At 40.4% G+C, this 20,731-nt stretch overlaps 1 pseudogene; it reads left to right on the top strand.

Moving 5' to 3' along the window:
- Nucleotides 1–710: 710 nt before the first annotated feature.
- LOC132346100 (protein Mis18-beta-like) lies at nucleotides 711–8,180 on the top strand (annotated as a pseudogene).
- Nucleotides 8,181–20,731: the final 12,551 nt, after the last annotated feature.

The raw sequence follows: 20,731 nt of genomic DNA, 5'->3' as shown, positions 1-20,731 counted from the left end.
TAGCCTCTGACAAACAATAGTGGAAAAGAATCCTCAAAGAGGAAAGGGAATTTTTTGTTTAAGTTTCTATATCCAAATGAAATATTTTTTAAAAAACTACCTCTTAACTACCATTTAAGAACAGAGAGGAGAGAGACATAGGTTTCTTACCTTTCCCTGTTGTGCCTTCATCTGAACTTTTTTTTTTTTTTTTAATTTCAAGGAGCAAGAGTAAAAGCTCATATTCATAAAACTGTGAAGCCAAGTCAGCCAGCCACCCTGCCAGGGAGAACTCCAGGAGCCTGCAGAGGCATCCAGCGGGGTGGTGGGAATCGTTTGACTAGTCACGTCCTCCCCCTCCCATGGAGATGGCTGGTGAGTCTGAGGAGCTAAGTAGATGCCAAACCACAGGCCTGCTGTGGGAATGAATATGTCTTTAGAGACTTTTCACTCCATCCTGATGTGTGTGTTGTTAAATCCTCTCCCATAGACCCCAGACAACAACAAGAGCTATCTTTCCTTCTCCTACTGATGCAAACATCCCTCTGCCCCAAGGAATGTATATTCCTTCAGCTTAGTGTCACCTCTCACAACGGTCAGTGATTTCAGTCAAAGATTCTAGACACTTCTTTGTATTTTCCTGCACCAAAATCCTCTCAGAGGATATTTTTCAGATAATCTTCTCCACAGCTAATGGAGTTGTTCATTTTCATAGGATAACTTTTGGGGCTGGGGAGTGCAAGGTAGTGAAGGGGGCGGGTTGCTGAGCATCACTGGGGGAGTGGAGGGTATAGAGGAATTTCCCTGGGGTGTGAGAAGACAGGAGCTTTGGAAGAAAAGACCTAGATAGAGCCTCTGATACCTGGAGAAGAGATATTCAAACGTGGTTTATGACTGCACTTATGCCATATGAAAGCAGAGCAGCACTGCCCTTAGCCCCAGGTGGAAGGTGGGGAGGCAGAAACCGAAACAAGTAAATTCAATTATATCTGAAAAAAGAATAGGCTAAATGAGGATTCAGTCCTTGGGGCTGTTCCAGGAAATATTTGTGAAAAGTTGGTTGAAAGAATACCACTATCCAATCCTAATTTCTCTATTATATAAAGGCCCAAACTTCTTTGCAGTTTCTGATTAGAAAATGTTTCCCTGATTTTGTCTTTGCTACTGGCATGTGACCTCTTAATTTAATTTTGGTCTTTGCTTATACAAACCAATTGCCGTGGAAACTTTTTCCTGTGGTGCAGCAAAGACAGGGGGGAAAGTAGAACATCAGTAATTATATATTGTGTTTCTAATTCACTTAATTAGTAGTTATCAAGCATCCTTAATGGTTCATAGCCACAAACTAGGTTTATATCTGAGGGCATCAGCCTGCTTCAGAAATCTCTCATGTGTGTCTCTGTGATACAGAAAGAGGGAGATTGTTTTTAGTAGACTGAAGTTAGAATTCACCGGTCTGATGCCCCAACACTTTTCTGCTGCCTTCTGCCTATGCCCCGCTCCTAGCTGAGCCACTGAGGTTGCTGCCTGGTCAGTTATGCCACTGCCCAATTTACCCAAATAGTCAGTCAGTCAGAGGGAAGATCTAAAATCTGATATTATAAAAAAAATTAATTTTTTACTTTTCAGTCACTTGCCTGAGCTGCTAAAGAAAACATTCCTGGGTTTCTCCAATTCCTCTTCTCAGAGAGTGCTGTTAACTTTTTGAGAGAACTCTCATGTCTATGGGAAATGCTGTGCATTTGAGAAAAAAGACTAAATTAGTGAGAAAACACAGACTTAGAATATGTGGTGCATTTTTTATCATGTGCCATTCCACAGCAGATGAAATTCAGAGATGTTACATTCAGTTGTGTAAGTTTCACACTGCACAATGACAGAGGAAAATGTTCCATCAGACTATGGATGGAATTGGGTCTTCTGCTCATGGGGGTGGGAGGTAAGGAAGAAGGGTCCCTCACATGCTAGTGATCTTTATTTCACCAATTAATGAAACTGTAATAGACATTGAAAATAATATATTTCATTTGGATGAAATGACAGATTTTAATCTCTGGCCCCAGGCAACTTGGGTCTGACTCTGTCTCTGGCATATATCAGCTGAGTTATCATGGACAAGTTGCTTCATATCTCTGTGTTTCAATTCCTCATCTATAAAATAATAGATAAAGTTTAATAAAAAGAGTAACTGGTTCATAGGTTTTTGAGGATTGAATAAATTCATACATATAAATAGATAGGATAGTATCTAGCACATAGTAATTGCTCAATTAATATTAGCTATTGTTATCATGTATTATATTGAAAGACATGTATTTTGTGACAAGGGATAGAAACACAGCTTTCTTACTGTTCTGTTTGCATGCGTGCTAAGTTGCTTCAGTTGTGTCCGACTCTTTGCGACGCTATGGACTGTAGCCCACCAGGCTGTTCTGTCCATGGGATTCTCCAAGCAAGAATACTGGAGTGGTTTGCCATGCCCTCCTCCAGGGGATCTTCCCCACCCAGGGATTGAACCCACATCTCTTACGTTTCCTGCATTGGCAGGCAGGTTCTTTACCACTAGTGCCACCTGGGAAGCCCACTGTTCTGTTTAGAAAACAGTAAAGGCCCTACATGGTTTGGCAGGAAGAAGGTATATACTCAAGTAGGACAGAACAGGTTTAGTTCTGTTATAACCATCTATTGTGACCTTGGCTATGTCCTCTATAGCTGCAGTCTCCTCATAAGCAAACTGAGGATGATGAAAGTATCTATCTTGCAAGGCTGGTGTGAAGATTAAAGACAAAACATGGAAAGTGTTCAGTACAGTGCCTGACCCTGGACAGACTCTCAAATAGTGTTAGCTATTGGAGTAGCTATTGAAATAGTGTTAGTACATTGGAGTAGAGACAAGACATGACATTTGTATACTGTTATATATAGTCAATGTTCCAGCTTTGGTGAAAAAAATCTTCTCCCCCACCTCAGCCAAGGACAGTGATCTAAAAATTATTATGTGGGATTTATATTCAGGCCCAAGCCCTCTTCTCAGTTGCTGGACCTTGGTGTTTGTCCTGCTTCCCCCAACTCGTTCTAGGCCCTGGTCAAAAGAAACATTTGCAGGAACTCCGAAAATAGGCCAGGGGAGATAGAGAGTATATCCTTAGTGCGTTTTTGATGTGTGAGTGTTTCAAGTACGAGACTTATCAGCTCCATGAGGACAAGGATCATGTCTATTCAACAACATGTTCCCAGTATCCTTGGTGAGTATTTGCTGAATAAGCTTAAAAGAAACGAATACACTATTAATGACTTTCTTGTACAGTAGCAACTTAGTTAAACATATACTCAGTGAATGAGCCCTCAACTTATATATTTGTTTTCCTACTTTACTACTTTCACTTTGTGGAAAAAAAAAAAAAGCCAAAATAACTAGTTCCTATGAGGAATTTGGTATAAAAAAAAAAAAAAAAAACCCTAATATGATCTAGAATATGCACAAATTCCGGAGAAGGCAATGGCACCCCACTCCAGTACTCTTGCCTGGAAAATCCCATGGATGGAGGAGCCTGGAAGGCTGCAGGCCATGGGGTCGCTGACGGTTGGACACGACTGAACGACTTCACTTTCACTTTTCACTTTCCTGCATTGGAGAAGGAAATGGCAACCCACTCCAGTGTTCTTGCCTGGAGAATCCCAGGGACGGGGGAGCCTGGTGGGCTGCTGTCTATGGGGTCGCACAGAATCGGACATGACTGAAGTGACTTAGCAGCAGCAGCATGCACAAATTCAGCCCAATTTCCTGTCCTTGTATATGGAGATCATTCACACTGTAAAAGTCATTCAACAAACATTTATAGTACAAGTCCTATATACCAGAGATAAAAGCTGAAGCTTTCAACTTTCAAGTTAATTTTACATATAAATTGAGAGTGATTACCCCCAGATAAAAAGAAAAGTATTTCTACCGTCATTTCCTCTTTCTCATATGAGGAAAGCAGGGCTCAGAGAGGCTCAGTGACATGCCAGAGGTTCCTTGGCTGATACAGCTGGGATGAATGTAGTGTTCTGACTCTCTAAACTCAGTACTGTTTCTACTTTTCCCTGAGATCTCTTCCATGGGAATTGCTATTAAAACTTAGGATTCACGTATCACCAAAAGGGAGCAAATATTGTCACTATCTTAAAAAGAGAGGAAAGTAAACATTTTAGAAATACTTTACAATAGAGTTTTTTTAAATAAAAGAAATTTGTGGTTAACACAAAATTTTTATCAGAAAATGAGTCATAATACTTCACTCAGTATGCCTATTATCCAAACTTAAATTTAATTATTTAGGACTTAAAATAGACAAAATAAGGTATCTTTGGACATTTCTAACAATCTGAACAGAAATTTTCAGCATGAATTTCCTCAGTGGATGTTTTATGATTGACAACCCCGGCCAGGCCCATCCCACCTTGAGGTGGCTGAGAGAGCCTTTGTAAGAGAGGATGGGTAGACCTGCCCAGGTGAACTAACATGAGAAGCCACAGGGCCTGGTGGTAAGGAGCAAGGTGGGGGAAAGAGGAAGAAATAACTGTAGTTTCCCAAGAAGTCCCGCTAGACTTCCACTGTATCCATTTAATAACGACCCCTCCCCCAATACATAAGTAACTTTGAATGGGTCTTTAACCCTTACAGTCAAATTTGCTTTGATTAGGACAGTTATGACAAAGGCCACCCTCAAGACGAAATGGAGGTGAGGTGTAAAGAATCATCCCAGAGAAAACTGCAGTGCCTTGTGTCCTTCAATCTCCCCACCCTCACCTACTTCTTAGCCATTCTCCTATAGGTGTCCCACACTCACATTCTGACCTTTGCATCTGAAAGATCCTAACTGCTGTCCTTTTAAACCTGTCCTTTTTGCAAAGTGCCTCAAGTTTCAAAATCAGTTACAATGAGCTTTTCAGGTAGGTGCTAAGATCTGACCAAGTAACTTACCCTAAAGTGAGTTATGCCTAGAGAAATCACAATGCAACAGAAGATCTTATGAGCGTAAATGAAACTCTGATCTGTGGGGTTTATGTGTGAAATGTTTCAGGGGCCCATGGATAGAGTCTCTGGGTCAGGTGCTCACCCTGACCAATAAGCTGAGGACACAGGAGCATGTACCCCATGAGGCAGGTGAGGGTAGATTATTTTAGAAGGGGATATGTGTGGGGGCAGTGATTGCTATCTCCTTTAGATGGTCCTTATATTTGTCTACTCAGGCTACCATAACAAAATTCTATAGATTGTGTAACTCAGACAACAGAAATTTATTTTCTTATAGCTTTGGAAGCTGGAAAGCCCAGGATCAAAGTACTGGTCAGTCTGGTTTCTGGTGAGAGCTCTCTTCCTAGCGTACAGATGTGCATCCTCACGTGAGGAAGAGAGGACTCCAGTGTCTCTTCCTCTTCTTATAAGGATGCCAGCCCTATTGATTTAAGGCCCCACTTTTATGGCCTCATTAAACCCATGTCACCCCCCAATAAACCCTATCTCCAAATATAGTCACACTGGGGGGTTAGGACTTAAGCATATGAATTGAGGGGGCATATTCAGTCCATAACATTCTGACCCCTGCTGCTGCTGCTAAGTCACTTCAGTCATGTCCGACTCTGTGCGACCCCATAGATGGCAGCCCACCAGGCTCCCCTGTCCCTGGGATTCTCCAGGCAAGAACACTGGAGTGGGCTGCCATTTCCTTCTCCAAAGCATGGAAGTGAAAAGTGAAAGTGAAGTCGCTCAGTCATATCCAACTCTTAGTGACCCCATGGACTGCAGCAAATACACGTACTCCATCCTTACAACCCCTAAGGTTTTAATTTATTCTGGCATCAACTCTAAAGTCTAAAGTCCAGAGTCTAACCTAAATAGCATCTAAATCAGAAATGGGTGAGACTCATCCTAAAGAAAAACTCCTTTCCTAACCAGACAAGTTAAATGTTGAAAATACAGTGGGGAGGCAAGCATAGTATAGACATTGTTGTTCCAAAAGGAAGAGACAGGAAAGAAGGAAAGAGTGACAGGTCCGAGGCAAGTCTAAAACCTAGCAAGAGAAATTCCATTAGATCTTAAAGGCTTGAGTATAATCCTCTTTGGTTTGATGCATTGCCCTCGGGGCCACTGAGGTGGCAGTGTCACCCTCAAGGCTCTGTGGGCAGCCCTACTCCTCCAGCTCTCTGCTGAGAGCCCTCACCATGGCTTTTTTCAAGGGCCCCAGGTTCTGAAACCAGGAAGGAAACAGCCTTGCCCCCTGGGCCTATGTTAGGCAGCTCACCTTCATATCATTCTCTTTTCTTGAAGGATAGCCCATGTTAGCAACCTTCCTTCATTCTATCCCATTTTCTTGAAGCTAGCAGCATTTCTGGTGGTATAATCTCTATTTCTGGCATCTGCTGAGATGACTGATTGGATCTATGGTTCACACTCATCTTAATCTCATTAAAAGGCTGTTCAGCCACCCACACCCTTAGAGTTCTCTTCAGAACATCTACCTCATTTTTTTTGTGATGGATACTTTGAGAATTTTCCAGTCTTTAAGTTCCAGTTCCTTTTTGCTTGAAGATTCTTTCTTCAACTCATCTCTTTCCTCTTGTATTTTATTAAAAGCAGTAAGGATGACTAAAACTACATCTTCAATACTTTGCTTTAGAAATCACCTTTGCTAAATACCCAGTTTCATTGCTGGCAAGTTTAATCTTTCACAAAACACTACAGCACAATTCAGCCAAGTTCTTATCCACTATATAATAAAGAGCACCTTTCCTCCAGTTTCCAATAACCTATTCCTCACTTCTACTTGAAATTTCATGAGAATAGTCTTTAACATTCACATTTCTACAAACATTCTGCTAAGTATTTTCTAAGAAGATGCAGGCTTTCTCTCTAGCTCTCTTTTTCTTTCTGAGCTCTCACCAGAATCACCTTTAACATCCATGTTTCTACCACTAGTCCCTTAATGGCAATATAGACTTTTTATTAGCATGCACCTCAAAGCTCCTCTGGCCTCCACCTATTTTCCAGTTCCAAAGCAGCTTCCACATTTTTAGGTATTTGTTACAGCAGCATTCTACTTCATGGTACCAAAATCTGTATTTGTCAGGGTTCTCTGGAGAATCAGAACCAATAGGATGAATATCTATATAGAAATAGATTTGTTGTAAGGAATTGTCTCACACATTTATGGAGGTTGACAGGTCCCAGAATCTGCAGTCAGCAACCTGGACCCACAAGAGTTAATGGTGTAGTTGCAGTCCAAGTTCAAAGGCCTGAGAACTAGGACAGCCAATAATGTACAGTTAACCCTTAAACAACATCAGTTTGAACTTTAAAAGTCCATTTATATGCAAATTTTTTCACTAAATACTTACTACACCATCCAAGGTTGGTTGATTCTGCAGATGCAGCTTTGCAGATGAAGGGCTAACTGTACATAACTTTGTACAGTTGAGGGTCGGCACCCCAACAGTGGCATTGTTCAAGAACCAAGTATAGGCAGGAGGATGGCAGCTCAGCCTCAGAGGCATTGCTCTCACTTTGCAAAGCAGCTGTGGGGTGACTTTTGTGATGGGGATAAGAAGGCGATTGATGAACCTTCTTTTACAACTTCCATGGAGTGAGACATGCAAGTGGTGAAAGGGTCTTCTCTGCTCAGCCCTGCAGGGCTGGAGCTGGAGGAGATGCCATCCAGCCCATGACTGCTGTGGTGGTTGCAACCAGAGAGGTGCTCCATGTTCCAGTATGCACAGCACCGTGCTGTGCTCACTGACTCTGTGCACCTCCCCTGGGACCTGTTGAGAGCCCCTGGGGCCAGGAGCTTCTCCAGAGTCACAATAATGTAGTTTAGGAGGCTCCCTTCCTCGTTGGCCTTGAAAGTTCCCTCAAAGGCAACACTTAAAACCTTTTACTCTGTAGTTCCTGTGATTTTTCCATTGGTTTCCATCTGTATTCTACCTATGCTGCCCTGGCTGCCTTGAGAGGTCACTTCTGCCTTTCCAGTGACAAAATGGTGTGTTTCTTCTTAAAAGCAAAAGCCATAGTAGATGCACCCGAGATGGATATTCACAACACATCTCTACCAGAAATGGTTGCAGATCTGAAAGAGAAGATGATGTTAGTGCATACTCATTTAAATTTGCTCTTGAAGATTCTAAAGGAAGTGATTCTTGATCAGTTCAAGGCAAAAGACTGATCCAGAATCAAAGCTGGAGTATCAGGGTCAGGCCTTATTGCTGTCTTCAACAACTGGTGCTATTTGATCACTTCTCAAGAAAGATCAACTTCAAGAATAGATGGGAGGGGCTTCCCTGGTGGCTCAGTGGTAAAGAGTCTGCCTGCCAATGCAGGAGATGTGGGTTTTATCGCTGGTCCAGGAAGATCCTACATGTTGTGGAGCAACTAAGCCTGTGACCACAGCTATGAGCCTGCGCTCTAGAGTCCAGAAGCCGCAGCTACTGAATCCACATGCCACAGCTACTAAAGCTCACGCACAAAACGGCCCATGCTGTGCAACGAGAAGCCACTGCAATGAGAAGCCCACGCACCACAACTAAGAGAGTAGCCCCTGCTCACCACAACTAGAGAAAAGCCTGCACAGCAATGAAGACCCAACACAGCCAATAAACAAATAAAATTATAAAAAAGAAAAAAAATCAGCTGTAGCTCCAGTCCAAGAACTGGTGGTCTCAAGATCCAAGAAGAACCGATGTTTCATCTCAAGTCCAAAGGCAGGAAAAAACTGATATCCCAGCTCAAAGGCTGTCAAGTAGGAGGTGTTCCCTCTTACTCTTTTTGTTTATTCAAGTCCTCAACTGATGCATAAGCCCCATCCACATTAGGAAGGCCAATCTGCTTTACTCAGCTACTGATTTGAATGTTTACTTCAGTCTAAAACACCCCCACAGACACATCCAGAATAATGTCTGACCAAATATCTGGGTATCCCTTGGCTCATTCAAGTTGATACATAAAATTAAACACCACAGTTCTCAACCTCATAAATCACCTTAGATACATAAGTGCACATTGGAATCCCACTTTAAGTTGGAGCTTTAAAAACATACCATTCTATAGTCCTACCCTCAGAAATCCTTAGGTAATTGGTCTGAGGTGCATCTTAGAAATTTTCAAAGCTCCTCTGATGTCTCTTAAAATGCAGTTAAGGTGGACAGATAAAGTGCTTCAGCAAGCACTCTTTGAAGCAGAGAAGTCACACGGGAGCAATTTATGTGTGTGGCTCAGCCACCACCAACTAGCCACTAAGAGACTGTTAATTCAATTAGTTGAGGGTCCTTTATACATTGCTAACCATAGCAGCAAAGAAATATGAAGCAATTTAACAACATGCTAAGTACACATTACAATAAAACTGAAATCAAAGGTACAAAGCTTTGGGGGCTGGGAATAGAGATCCTTTGGATGGGGAAGGTAATTGCTTTACAATGTTGTGTTAGTTTCTATTGTACAACAATGTGAATCAGCTGTAAGTATACATATATCCCCTCCCTCTTGAGCCTCTCTCCCACCCATCCCCATCCCACCCGCTAGGTCATCATAGAGTACCAAGCTGAGCTGCCTGTGCTATACAGCAGCTTCAGTGTTGGGGTATTATGTTAAATTTTCATGTTGATAACATATAGAGCTATGACATGGGCTTCCCCAGTGGCTCAGTGATAAAGAATCCTCCTGCCAATTCAGGAGATACAGGAGATAGGAGTTCGATCCCTGGGTTGAGAAGATCCCCCGGAGGAGGGCATGGCAACCCACTCTAGTATTTTTGCCTGGAGAATCCCATGGACAGAGGAGCCTGGTGGGCTAAAGTCCATAGGGTTGAAAAGAGTTGGGCACGACTGAAGCAACTGAGCACACAGAGAGAGCTAAGACATGTAAAGCTTGTGTTTCATAATTTATGTTTTTTTATTCCGTGCGCTTTTAATCATTTAGCTGTTTGACAGTTACTACTATTTTCTCTGTAAAGCTGGGGACACTTGCCCTCCCTCTTTTTCCTCAGCCCTGTGCCTTCAGCCAGGAAGGGAGGGATAACTAAAGGGGCTGCTCACAGGACCTTGGTGGCAGCTGCTGTTCCAGGCCCTGGTCTGAGCCATGAAGTTTAGCCTCCTGTGTGGGGAGGAGCTGGGAGGATGACAGAGGAAAGGAACTCTCCTTGGCTGAGAAAGATAAGGGCCTCGGTGTGAGTAACTTTGTATATGTAGAATAGTAGTTTTGGTCCTTTCCATGGTGATGCTAAGAACTGAGAGTGACACTCCCTTGTCTGAGCAACCCTTACCCACTCTGGGGTGGCATAAGTAAGGCAAACCAAAATGGCGATGTACTGTCTAGGTGAGGTTTTGTACGGTATTTGCTCAATATCAGTCCAGAGAGACACAGAGGTACATAGAGATGTTTTGCGTGGTAAACAAGGGCCACATTGTTTTGTTCCAACTTTTGCCATTGAAGAATTATGCAAAAACTCCCAAGACTAAAAGATGCCGATACCTTAAGAACTTACTGATAACTTGGAAAACCATAGAACCAACCCTGTAATGTAGTTTAAAAAATAAGTATCACAGTGTAGACAGTTGGGGAAGATGGATGGTGGTGATAGGTACACAATAAAGTGAATGTACTGAATGCCACTGAATTGTACACTTAAAAATAGTTTAAATGATGTAGAGAAAAAAAAAGTTCTATATTAAAAAATAAAGGCATTTCATATTCAGAATTAACACCACCTTAAATACATAATACCAAAACAGAAGCCCTGAAGGCTCTACTGTCTAAATTACAAATTCTGGGTTCAAGTAAGCAGGAGAGGAGACAAGAAACGGGATGGCAGAGAGGTCGTGACTATGCAACCACCACCAAATACGCAGACTTCTATTTCCCTTGTGGTTCTCAAGATGGCAAAGAGACTCAAAAGTTTTTCCTTAGTTGAGCTGGTGTTTTGGTTGCAGAGAATCAACAGGAAGGGAGAGAGACAGGGAGAAGTCTTCCTCCTCAAAGCAACCAAAAGAGTCCGGGAGCCCACCAGACCTGGACAGCCGCGCCCAGCCCGAGCTGCCCTAGTCCTCGGCACTGCTGGAGCCGCGGTGCTGCCGCAGAGCGTCTGGCACCGCGGCCCACCCCGGGGGAGAGCTCCTAACTCCCAGGGCCTCCTGTGGCTTCCAGGCGGGAGCAGAAGCTTCTCCCGCCTCCCTCGTGCTCCCTCGCCTTCCAGGTTCAATAAGGATTACATCATGGAACAAGAATGCGGGGCAGCCTGAGAATCAAAGCCGTCACAATCAGCGGCTGGTTAACTGTACTGTTGCTGAAACACATCCTTCCCACCCCCTCCTTTCTCCCCTCCCCCACCCCAGACCTCTGCTTTTCGTATTATTAAGGATAGCATTATTGGGGAGAGGAAAATCTGATCAAAACTGTCGACCGCCAACAGCAGACTTTCTATGGATTCTATAAAGGCCACCTTAACAATTTCCCTAATTAATGGATGACATCTTTGGCTGAAGGAGAGGCGATGGATTCGACTCTGTCTTCGTCTTTGTTAACCTTCTAATTAACTTTCGTAGGTCACCCAGGTCTCCCAAACCTAAAAAGTGAAGAGGCCCATTGTGTGAGGAGCAGTAAACTTACTTTTTCTGCTGGGGTACTTAAAAGGGAGAACGATTATAGGCTGAGAAAAATAACTCCATTTAAAAGCTTTGTGGCTGCAGAGAATGCATAGGTCCCTCCCTTAGAAAATAATTGAAACACCTTTTATACCAATATTTCTATGCATAATAAAAACAAATTAGCAAAATGCATCTAAATTCAGCAGCACTTTCAAATTACCTTTTTTGGAATGTAAGCCTCTACAAGTCAACAAAGGAGCAGGAGTTGAGAGAATATTGCAACTGCAACAGCTCTCAGTCTGTATGCAGAGTGAGTGCGACATTGGGCCAGGCTGGGATATCTGAGTCACCTCCTGGAAGAAATGCTTCTAATTTACTGCCTTTGCCCAGGCTGGGTGTGGACTGCCAGGGGGACCCAAAAACTGTTCGCAAGTGAGCAGGTCTTTTTTTTGAATAGCATTGTCTTTGGAAGTTCAAAATGTTTAATGGTCTTGGTGAAAAACAGAAACCACCATCGTAGAAAAGCCAGAAAGCAAGTGAAACTTCACCATGATCATTGGAATTGATAAAACAAATTTTAAAAATATAAGAGGGGTTCTTGTTGGAATTTTCATTTTGGTAGCTTTTTCAGACTATGCAGATGTATTGTGGTTTCTGCCCCAGTTCCTTGGCATCTCTGGCCCAGCAGAGGAGACACTGAGGGAAGAGCAGGTGCTCAGCCTAAAGTGGAACTGAAATGAAGGCTCCTTTAAAGGCGGGCTTTGCCTAAAGGGAATGAGATTCCTAACCCAAGGAAAACAGTAGTGTGACTTTACTATTGTTTTCTGATTACAAACAGAACCAGAGTTAATTGTAGAACAGTATAAAGATTTTAAATACTGTCAATATTTTAATCATGCCTTTCCATTCATTCTCCTATGCATCCTCAAATTTTTACCCATTTCATTGTTATATTCTTTTTTTAGTTCCTGTAATACCATAACATTTTTTTCTGTATTACAAGTGAGAACAAGATCCTGTCCTGCCCACACACCCAGATTGAAGGTGTAGCGGGTAACTTTAAGAAATCTCTTTTCTGGAAAGCTGCCACTTGTGGAGAAAACAGTGCTCTCATGCATTGCTGTGGGAATTTAAATTGCTGTAACCTCTCTGGAATAGAGAGAAATTTGGCTTTATTTATAATATTACAAAAACATACCTTCTTTGAGGTAGTAATGTCTCTTTAGGAAGCTTCCCTAGAGATATAACTACCATAAGTACAAAATGGCATATGTAGAAGTTACTCTTTGCAGCACTGTTCATAATATATTGAAAGCTATCTAAATGTCCACTAATAGGGGACTGGTTAAAGAAATACAGTATATCCATCAAGTGGAATATTATGCAGCTATAAAAAAGAGATGGGTATGCTCATTATATGCCAATTTGGAATGGTCTTCATAACAGCCTGTTGAGTAAAAAACAGCAACAACAAAATACAGCAGAACAGTGATGTAAATTATGCTGTTTGTAGGGAAAGGCGAGGTTTAAATATTCATAAACATTTTCTTCTAGTAGCAGTTATCTTGGGAGAAGAGACCTGAGTGGCTGAGGAACAGCTGTGGGAGGGAGAATGCTGTATAACTTTTGTATCATTTGAATTTGTACTGTGTGAATATATTGCCTATTCAAAAAATTAAAACATAATTTTAAAATGTCAAAAAGAGAAAGGTTGCCATTTTCTAATCTGCTCTGTGCATAGCTCTATACAATTCAAGGGTAGCCCAGTCATGAGATGTCCTATTTATTTCCATATACTAAATAGCTTATTTTAGATTTCTCAAAGTCTGCCTAGATTAAAAGATCCCTAAAATGGAAGGTACACAGTCACTCTCTCTTTGAAATCTTTAAATGTTTCTTAATGAAAACAGAATAATGCATTCTGTGATTTAATTGTTCAAATTTAAAGTTCAACAAACTGTAAGTCTGTATAAATGAAACATTCACGGGCTTCATCAGCACATACATCGGGACAAATGCTTTGGGCCTCAGAGTAATGGAAATACTTTGAGATGTGCCAAGAAACATATAAAGAAGTCAAATATTTTGGTAGTATTCTGTTGTTTATTTTGGCTGCACAACATGGCTTTCAGGATATTAGTTCCCCGACCAAGGACTGAACCCTGGCTCAAGGCAGTGAAAGCATAGTCCCAACCACTGGACTGCCAGGGAGTTTCCAAATAAAATCCTGTATTACACAAATTCTTTTTGCTCACAATAGTCTGATTTACTTGTATCAATCAGTTTAAGTTATTCATGGTTTATGAGCTATACTATTTTTAGTGATTAAACTAAAACCTAGAACCAATGTTACCCTCTCCTCATTCCTCAGCCCATTCTGTCAAATGGCATTGGAAATGATTAGGCTGAACATATGAAATTAGTGTGTGTCAGTGGTACAATAGCAGCAGTTTCAAGTTTCAGCCTAATAATTTTCATCATCATAATGTTGTTGCCTATAGCTATATAACAGAGATATTGTTATAGCTGTCTGTCCACCATACATTTCTTTCTTCCTTGTTAGCAGAATTCCCATTTAATTCCCATTTAGTAAGGCAATAAATCTCAATTCAACTATATACATGGGATTCTCATTTCTTTTGTCTGTGATTGGTTTAGATTTGGGCATGTGATACAGTTCTAGGCCAATGAGATATAAGAAAAGACAACTAAAAGTTTCTGAGATAGATTTCTCTTCCACCAGACATTTTTAGGTCCAGATGGATTGCCCAGAGTTCCTGCAGTCATCTTACTACTGTTAATACAAAATGTGCAGACATCATGGGCATGCTAGGATGACACAATAGGAGAAAGGAAGTTGGATCTCCATAATAGTACTGAGTGGTTGTATTAAACAACTCTGTAATCCTCTGACCTTGTGCTTCTTGTTAAATGACATGATAATTTTCTGCACAGTTTAAGCCATTTTGAATTGGTTTTCTGTTACATTCCAATAATAGACCATCGTGGTAAATATTTTTACCACTTTAAGTGGTGTGAAGCCCAGGTAGTATCCTGTAAAAGCTCCTCAAGAAAAGAAACCTCCTTTAGTAGTTCTGTTTTGTAGTCCTCTAGTAAAAATTCTCTTAAATCATAAAAATGCCCCCTCAACATCTTTAGTCATTAGTGAAATGCAAATTAACACCATAATGAGATACTGCTTCACACCCACTAGAATGGCTATAAGCAAAAAGATGGACAATAACAAATGTTGTACATTGCTGATGAAAATAAAATGATGCAGCCACTTTGGAAAATAGTTTGGCAATTCCCCCGAAAAGTTAAACATAGAGTTATTGTATAACCAGGTAATTCCTGGTAACTCCTAGATATATGTTCAAGAATATTAAAAATATAACATTTACACAAAAACATACACAGGAATGTTCATAACAGCATTATTCATAAAAACCAAAAGGGAAAGAAAGCACAAATGTCTATCAACTGATGAATGGATAAATAAAATTAGCATATTCATCTACAGAATATTATTTGGTTATAAAAAGAAATGAAATACTGATGCATACTACAAGATGAATCTTGAAAACATTATGCTAAATGAAAGAAGCCAAACATAAAATACCACACAGTATATGATTTCACTTATATGAAATGTCCAGAATAGGCAAATTCATAGAAACAGAAAGTTTCAAAATACATATGACCAATTTGTTAAGACTATTTTTTATGTAATCAAAGCTGCATTTTTGCAGTCATTTAAGCAAAAATGAGTGAAGATTCTATCCTCCAGAAAACTGTAAACTTCATGAAAGCATTGTCCCCCTCCTGTGTCTTGGTGCCAGCACATCCAACTGGACCACACACACTGCAGAATACGTAAGTGAATGGATCTTGGTGCATTTTCTGAACAATTCTGGGCTTAGTTCCTAAAATAGGCCTCTGTTCACTTATCTGCAAAATGGGGCTAGAGCAGTAACTACTTTAGAGGATGAATGTGAGGATTAAATGAGATACGAGAGCTCATTTAAACTTTGCAGAGTTCCTGGGACATAATAAGCATTAATAAGAGATAGTCATTGCTGTTTTGTTTTATTGTTGTTTTAAGTATTAGTACTGTTATTGTATTTTGGAACCTTATGCCCACTCATCACAAGATGTAGAAATTTTTTATCAGCTGGCATGAGCAATTCTTGAGTGATATTGTTTAAGTATATATTCGTTCTTAGAAATTGAAGAAGAAAGGATTAGTAATTTCCAACAAAAAAGTGTTGGAAATTCAGATTCAACAGTCATAGGATTTTATAACAGCATATTAGTACATGAAAAAAATTTACAAAAGTATAATAGATTTGCTATTGTTCAGTTGTTCAGTCTTGTCCAACTCTTTGCAACCCCATGGACTGCACCAAGCTAGGCTTCCCTGTCCTTCACTATCTCCTGGAGTTTGCTCAAACTCATGTCCATTGAGTCAGTGATGCCATCCAACCATCTCATCCTCTGTCATCCCTTTCTCCTCCTGCCTTCTGTCTTTCCCAGCATCAGGGTCTTTTCCAGTGAGTCAGCTCTTTGCATCAGGTGGCCAAAGTATTGTAGCTTCAGCATCAGTCCTTCTAATGAATATTTAGGGTTGATTTCCTTTAGAGTTGACTGGTTTGATGTCCTTGCTGTCCAAGGCACTGTCAAGAGTCTTCTCCAGCACCACAATTCAAAAGCATCAATTCTTCAATGCTCAGCCTTCTTTGTGGTTCAGTTCTCGCATCCATACATGACTACTGGAAAAAACTACGTGTGCTCAGTCACTCAGTCGTGTCCGACTCTTTGTGACCCCATGGACTGTAGCCCGCCAAGCTCCTTTGTCCATGGGCACTTCTCCAGGCAAGAACACTGGAATGGGTTGCCATGCCCTCCTCCAGGGGATCTTCCCAACCCAGGGATCGAACCCATGTCTCCCGCACTGCAGGTGGATTCTCTACTGACTGAGCTACCAGGGAAGCCTGGAAAAAGTGTACTTTGTCTATACAGACCTTTTTCAGCAAAGTGATATCTCTGCTTTTTAATATGCTGTCTAGGTTTGTCATAGCTTTCCTTCCAAGGAGCAGGCGTCTTTTAATTTCATGGCTGCAGTCACAGTCCACAGTGATTTTGGAGCCCGAGAAAATAAAGTCTGGCACTGTTCCCATTTCCCCCCCATCTATTTGCCATGAAGTAATGGGACCAGATGCCATGATCTTAGTTTTCTGAATGTTGTGTTTTATTGAATTTCTATAAATGATCCAGTCTGAAACATTATTTTTCTTAACTATTTTTCATATACTCCACTAAACTTAAAATACCAGAGTCCTTAAGTTAACTTTAGGTCATTTTTCAGCCTCTGTTACAAGTTTTTAAATTGTCTCCCTCATCCCCCACCCTTCCCACTTACCAGTTTATAACATGTATCTTATTTGAATGAAATATTTTTCACCATATGTGAAATTTAACATATACTCATAGGATACAGATTGAGTCAACAACTGTTTGGGGGTAGGTAGGGGTGTGCTGGAGGCCAAACTTCTCCTCCCATCTCAAGGAAAAAATTTAGGTAAGTGATTTATCTAGTGTCACATAACCTGCTAATGGGATTTTGAAAGGAAATTCAGGACAAAGGTACTCTTCTTTTCTGCTGCTACAGCACACAAACCCTCTCCATCATACAACACATGGGCAAACAATAGACAAGCAGCAAAACATTTCCCTAGCTGTGACATCAAATATTATGAGGACAAGCATAGGGAAAATGAAAAGTGCATAGTTTTTAAGTGCATTCTTCCAGGTTTCAACCCAGATTTTGATCATTTATATGTTCACAAGTTTCCATTAGGTCAATATGCTTCATTAATCTTGTTTGCCCTTGTGAGAAAAATACAATGGCCAGGGGAAAATGGGAAAAAGATGAGCAAATAAGTGATTTGCTGGAGAGGTTAGAAAATCTGTCAGAATCAATTCTGTGTATTCACACCAACTCTTAACTACCTTCTCTTCACCCCACAAAAATAGAACAGACAGTAGCAAAGAAATAGGAGAATCTTCTAATACCAGGCAGTAATAGAGTCAGCTGTCACCAAACTGGGCCAGAAATAATGGATGGCAACCTCACCCTTGCACACCATTCCTAGTATCAGTTCCTTTCCCTTTCTTCTCATTACCAGTAAGACCCACCTACAAGGGAGAAGATTTCCTCTCAGTGTGAAGAAACTCACGTAAGTTGGATGTTTTCTCTGCTGAAAGGTTATATCTTGTTTATGGACAGGGTTCTCTATGGTTCTTAAAAGTCCATGGGGAGAGGGGCCCTGTGGAGATGGATTATTCCTCAATTCCCCCAAATTTAACCCCTTCATTCAATTCTCCCTTTCTGATTCCTCTCTTCCTTTCTCTTCTCTCTTCTTATTTTGTACCTCCATCTCAACTTTCCTTCCCTTCTCTTTTATCACATCAGTCTTCAGTAGTATATTAATGTTACTCACCAAAGTGATAAAGTCTTGATTCTGAAATTCTAAGGTCTTGATTCTGAATTTGTTTTTCTAAACAAGATAGGTTTAACATTAAGAACTACAGGTGGCCCAAGCATCCCTTTTTATATCCATCCATCCACCAAATAAAGAGGCCATATATTTATCTAGGGATGTATAACATAATTCAGTATACATGCAATTTATGTATACATGTACCTTAAAGAATCTTCTGGATCTGTATAAGGGCCTTTGAAGTTTCTTCTGCATGTTAATTTCTCTCCTAATCCAGATGCCACTGCTCTTTGTGACATTTCAGAGAGGTCACTGAGCACCATCCTTATAACCCTCTAGAGAAGAACAATGGAATGCAGAACTTTTTTTTATTACCCAACCTTTTAGTATTCTTCTTTTTCTTTTCAAGAAAATTCAGTCAAGTCCTAGGAGGTCTTGCCACCAATACTGCTTTCTCTCTAATTCAGTCAGTATTTACCCTCTGCAGAGAAAATTATGAATGTATCTGTGTTCACAGATTTATACATTTCCTGTTTTATGTGATTACTCCCCAGAAGAGACTACCTTGAGCCTCTGCCTAAACCAATCTTTCTGGCCTCCCCATGATTATGCAGTTCAAAGAATCACAGCTTTTACAAATAACCTCCCTCCTGATTTGGAATTCTAAGAGATCCAACTATAATTAACCTGTATATAAACTATAAGGATTTGAAAGAGGTAACAAATGTTAGAGACTGCAGCTTTTAAAGCTATATATTTCATAAACAAAATTCAAACTTAAATTAGAAGCTGTAAAAATATTTTAGGTTTAGCAAAGCAGGTTTTTTAAATCTGCTAATAAAAAATTCATAAATTCTGGAGGAATTAATCTAAAATATTGATACTTCCCACATAAATGCATCAGATGATCTAAATGTATAACTATTTGGGGAGTTTTAATTTTTCTAGCATGAAAACAAGTTTTCTGACACTGGAATATCTTATTTGAATATGGTTTTATACAGTGTAAAAGCTTAGTCTTATATACTGTGCATAAGGAAAACCCATTTGTGTTTAAAATAAAAATTCCTCAAGATATTTTAGGTTCTTGCTGTGTGCTATGTATTTAAAGATAAATTACATTCTGAGTATAAAGCTGTTTTTGTTTATGTGGAAGAATATAAAGAAGAAAATAATTGATAATTCCACCATCCAAATAACCACTATTCATATTTTGTTTCAGTCTTTTGCCTATGCATATATTTTGAAATTCCTTATTTAGACTTTCACTGTTCTGTTTTAAGCAATAAAACTTCATGCTGAGGCAAGACTTGATTTTTAGTGACAGGGAGGGAGAAAAAAAAAGAGAAAGATCAAGGAAGAGAAGCATTGAGGGCACAGGATTCTCTTGCCTTCCTTCCTACTGACTGTTGACACTACTCTCCCACACCTTCTTCTAGAGGTACTCCCCTAATCCTCAAATGGAACACACATACACAAAAGAAAACTTTTCCAAACCTGAAAAACATTGTGAACCCACTGATAATCACTGTGAAGAAAACATCAGCATTCTTTATGTGGTTAGCTGGGCTTTCCTGGTAGCTCAGATGGTGAGGAATCCACCTGCAATGAGGGAGACCTAGGTTTGATCCCTGGGTTGGAAAGAGCCCCTGGAGAAGGGAATGGCAACCCACTCCTGTATTCTTGCCTGGAGAATCCCCATGGACAGAGGAGCATGGCAGGCTACAGTCCATGGGGTCTCAAAGAGTCGAACACAACTGAGCAACTAAGCACACAGGTAATTTGTGGATTTTTGCATTTCTATATTCATCTATTTCTAGGCTTCTAAGAAATCATGAATATCTTCTTTAAAAAAGAATAGACAGTGTATTTTTAATTACCTGAAGACACCCTTTAGAATCTAAAATGGGTATGCCCATTATTCTTATCCCCCTGCAGTGTATCAACAGTAGTTAACTCTCCTCAGACTAGCGCACTTTCTATTTTTAGCTTAAGATACTTACTGAATTTTGACAAGGTTGAGTAAATATCATAGCTTTCCAGAATAGCCTGCATCATTATGACCTAGAACTTAAAACAATTGTTTCTTCCTTTTCCTGTAGTTTTATATGAAAAGCACATTTACCACAAGAACCCCTGGAGAAGGGAATGGCTACCACTTCCAGTATTCTTGCCTGGAGAATTTGTGGACAGAGGAGCCTGGAGGGCTGTAGGCCATGGGGTCACAAAGAGTCAGATATGACTAACACTTTCACTTTCATAGTACTCACAGTAAGCACTGTAGGCTTACAGTGTAGTACTTACAGTAAGCACTAGACTGTGAAAACAGAGTAGCGTGTCAACCTCCTAAGAGGATGCTCAATGTCTCCTTAGACCTGTTTTCATTGAAGCCTTCAAGAATGACATTATTGTATTGTGCTCCATGATTGTGCTATCATTTCACCACCAGAAATTATAGCACTGGCTTCTCTTTCCAGCACTTTGGTGGATTTGATGCTGCAAAAGTTAGTTTTAATGGCAACTTGGCTAGGCTATGGTGCACAATGTTTGGTCAAACACTAGTCTACATATTGCTATAAAGGTATTTCTTAGATGTGGTTAAAGTAAATTTTTGAGTAAAGCAGATTACTCTC

The sequence above is a fragment of the Bos taurus genome, chromosome 9 (genome assembly GCF_002263795.3).
Source record: "Bos taurus isolate L1 Dominette 01449 registration number 42190680 breed Hereford chromosome 9, ARS-UCD2.0, whole genome shotgun sequence".
NCBI classification, from domain to species: Eukaryota; Metazoa; Chordata; class Mammalia; order Artiodactyla; family Bovidae; genus Bos; species Bos taurus.
This window is presented reverse-complemented; position numbering and strand designations above follow the sequence as displayed.